Source organism: Triticum dicoccoides, chromosome 1A, assembly GCF_002162155.2.
Source record: "Triticum dicoccoides isolate Atlit2015 ecotype Zavitan chromosome 1A, WEW_v2.0, whole genome shotgun sequence".
NCBI lineage: Eukaryota > Viridiplantae > Streptophyta > Magnoliopsida > Poales > Poaceae > Triticum > Triticum dicoccoides.
This window is the reverse complement of record NC_041380.1, coordinates 401,378,476-401,382,875: the sequence shown is the minus strand read 5'-3', so window position 1 is coordinate 401,382,875 and position 4,400 is coordinate 401,378,476.

Here is a 4,400-nt window from a genome sequence, read left to right as displayed (position 1 = left end):
TCTCTGGCACCACCACGTTTTTCAAGGACTTTGCTGGTGCTCCTTCAGGTTCGGCAATCACCCTCTTCCTTTTTGATGTCTGATGCACAAGAACATCATTTGAGTGGAAAAACATGGTATGATGACAGATGGAATATGTATTGATAATGGATGGGCATCTCGACATATATGATGAGTAAACTAAGCAACAAAGTAGAAGAAATGCAAGACAACATATCCAAGATACCCGCAATCAATAAAACATTGCCAAATTAGAACAGGAACCTTGATGGGTGAACAGGACAGGCCATCTGCCTTTGACTCCTCGAGGTTAGAATAGTCATTAGGATGATATTCTGAACAAGAATCAACAGGTGGGGAGCGTATGAGTTTCATTGCATCCAGAATGGCACTCAATGCCTTGGTGCCAATTTTGTAAGTCATTGCAGTGTTTAGCTTCAAGAGTGGACTGCTGCTAGTGTGACACAAAGCAGCTACACAGATCATAGTGTAGATATAACGGGAAAACCTTAAGCATCAGAGTAAAATCAGCAAAGTGGAACTTGCTGGAATATATGTGCTAGTATTGCCGGTACAGCTAGAAAGGCTTCGGATACCAGCTCTCTTCAAGTGAAGGTGCGGTACTGTTAATATCAATGTAACTCTCAAAGGCGACACAGCTCCCCGCATTTCCTTGCTATTCTTATAGGATTCAAGTGGGCAGGCCACTACAAATCCTATTCCTATATTTACAAGATCCTACGAATCAAAGAGGCTCAAAGTGTCCATCACAACCGACCGTATAGACCTCTACACTGCAAATGTCCCTGCTCATCTTCAGTACAAGGAACATATTGTACTACTATCATACTCCCTCCGTTCCAAAATATAAGTCTTGGTAGAGATTCCACTATGGATCACATACAGATGTATCCAGGTACATTTTAGAGTGTAGATTCACTCATTTTGCTCCATATGTAGTCCATGGTGGAATCTATACAAAGACTTGTATTTAGGAACGGAGAGAGTACATATTAAAGAAGAACGGAAGGGGAACATGGTAAAGAAGAGCAAGAAGATTTTGGATAACAAAATGTTGGTTGCGCAGTGCCCACACATGATGAACCAGAGCATATTAAGAATGCAACTCCTAGCTGTCTCTCGACCATTTCAGGCAGTTGGATGAAGATCCTACGTCTCCTAACCCTTCTTCTTCCTCGTCTCTGATTCTTCCCATACAAAACACCGCACGGGCCGCCGGCCGGACCACAGGCCTCCATCGCCTGTGTTCCTCCGCCACCCCCACCCCCACCCCAACCCCCACCCGCGTCGAGTTTTCTTCGTTCGGCGAGGCCCCACAACCACCCGAGCCCCTTCGATCGCACCGGCGAACTCCGGTGAGCTATGAAAAATCAACTAACCCAATTTTGAAATTTAGTCTACTGTGATTTAACTAGTGTGGAATATAGAAGGGGAAAACCATAAGCATTGCGAGTATGGTGTTGAGCGTGCCATGGCGGATCTGAAGGTGCAAACCGGACAAAGGCAACTTCGCAACCAAGACAAGAAATCAGAGTAAAGCAGTGGCGATCTATTTTCTTGCTGTGATAAATAAGTTGAGCAGATACGAAAGAGTACCGCCTCTGGTGCGGCACCGTGTAGGCATCTGCTGAGAATTTGACGGTGCTGCAGTAGCGATGGCTGTCTGCGGCGTGGAAGCAGATCTAGGAGGGTAGACGGTGGCGGCGGGGCGTGGTGGACGAGAAGGTCGTAGGAGCGGCGCCGGCAAGGTGGACAACGGCGGGGATGAAGCAAGAGGACGGGATGCAAGGATGCCGGTCCGAAGCCGTGGATGAGAGAGGTCGATCTCTTGTAATGGACGGCGGCGTCGGGGTATCAGCCCCGGCATGGTGGAGGAGGACGTCGGTGGATGGGGTGGCGGACGGCGGCGGATGGAGGAGGGTGGGGTGGAGAGGGTGTTTTGGCGCCCACGGAGTACGAATGGGGAAAAGGGATGTAGAGAGCAAGGGGGGAACCATGTATTCAGGGCGCGCTTGTCTCAAATGCAAGGAAATTTACCAACTTAGCTCCCGTTTCAAATTTCTACTACATCACAGCAACACTAGTCGGTCGGGGATAGGACGGTAATCTCGCATACACCGAATATTTGCCGACGAGAGTTTGTTTTTGGCACCCACCGTGTATGAATATGAATCAGGGAGGGAGTCGATTTTGGCCGAGGACACACTGTGTTTTGGTGCCCACCGTGTATGAATCCGGGTGAGAGGCGGTTACGTCACGTTTGGGTGAAATTACAAACCTACCCCTATCGAAACCTATAGAAATCCAGCATATAGGCTTTGCGTGGCAGGGATAGGCAGCAGTGATTTCCATCTCGCAGATTTTGGTTATGGGCGGTTACTGCGACTTTCCCCGCTTCGTTCAAATTTTGCAGAGTGCACGTTTACCGTGCCAACTCAATTCGAATCCCGTTTGTATTCTTTTTTTCGGGCGGGATCCATTTTCAATTGGAATTACATTCTATGTACATCATTTTTTATATATACTTTCAAAAGAACAACACCATTTATACATAAATATGGTTTAAAAATGGCATGATCTCAGATTCATAAGGTTGTATCCATAAATTTGGATTTTCAAATATTTGAAACCACTTTATGTTGAAATCCAATGTATGCATTCCTCGCTAACTGTCTCCAATTAATGTGTGTTTCATGCGGGTTTTTTTTACTTCTCAAACATGTATAATGTGTTTCACACACGCAACATATAGTGTAATCCCGTTTAGACATTAATTGCATATAAACCATGCATTGTTTGTAATTGAAGAATCTATGGATCACCAATATTGATAAACTATATAACATTACACGTGTGCCCAAATTCAAATGAATATGCATGTTTGATACACCAATTTGTGTTATGATATTATCGATGTCGTGATCTCCAGTTTAAATATTTGAATCCCCTTTAATCTAGATATTCGTCTCATATAGCTATCACTCATGCTTATATAGGACTATCTCTCTGGACCTATATGCATTCATCGTCTCTCAGGTATCTCTCGTGCTACCTGTATGTCGACCATGATCTTTTATCTTCGTAACACACTGACGGTACTCTCTCCCTCGACCTTCATCACTCTATCTCTCTCTAAGTATATCTCTCTCCCTGCTATGTGTCTCCAACTATGATTCTCCATGTGGAATCTCTTTCTCTCACACAAACACAAAACTTTGTCTCCCGGGGTCTCATTTCTCTCTACTATTCCCATGTGTGCCACTCGCACACCCCTCATACAGAGATGTCTTTCACTCCTTAGATATGAGAACCTATGACTCTTCCTCATCAATATCTCTTTCTCACACACAAACACAAACTCTGTCTCCCAGGGTCTCATATTTCTCCATTGTTCTCTTGTATGTCGCTCACACACACACCCTCTCTCCCTAGAGATATCTTGCATTCCCTCGTATGTCTCTCTAGCTATCACTCTCGTTGTGAAATATCTTTCTCTCTCGCAGACACAAAACTCCGTCTCTCTGGATCTCATTTCTCTCTGATATCTGTTTGTATGTGACTCACACGCACCCTCTCTCTATCTCTCTCACACCCACACACATAACCCAGCCTTCTGATCCACTCGACTCCTATCTCTAACGCACACTAGCTAGCATCTTTATCTTTCTATTTATCTGTTTCTCCATCAACCTTCTTTCTCGCCCTCACTCTTGATTCCTATCACGCACACTACATATGTTTCTCTCTACATGCAGTCAAGTGCCCTCTCACACACATATATAACTTCACCCTTTGAACCACCCGATGGTCATCTCCAACACCCAAGTTAGCGGATGTCCCTCTAGCTAGCATCTCCATCTCTGTATCTATCTGTAGTTTCTCCGTCAACATTTCTTTCTCACACAGAGTTTTGCTTCCTATCACCCACACTATATATGTCTCTCCATACATATGCATTTATAGGTTGGTCTCTTTTGCACAATCGTTGCGCCTCACTCCCTCTGCTCGCCATATATGCATGCTCCAGCCCACGCCACTATCTCTTAAAGACAAAAACACATGCTCAATTGTCGGGACTTCTTCCATGCATTCTCACATGCACGCATATTATCATACTGATCCGTCTCTCCCATGTCGTTGATCTTATGACTTATGTCTTCTTTCTTTTATCTCGATCATGCGTGCGCGCACACACACACATCCCACGTATACATGTATACCTCTCACACATGCACGTTCAAGGTCTCTATGTCTCCATACGTAGTTAATTACCCTCAATCCTAACGCCACATCGAATTGTTCTCCTCTTTTGTGCACATAACTTCCGCCTGGATGGGTAAAACACACACTCACACTTAACAATCTCCTTCTAGCTACCC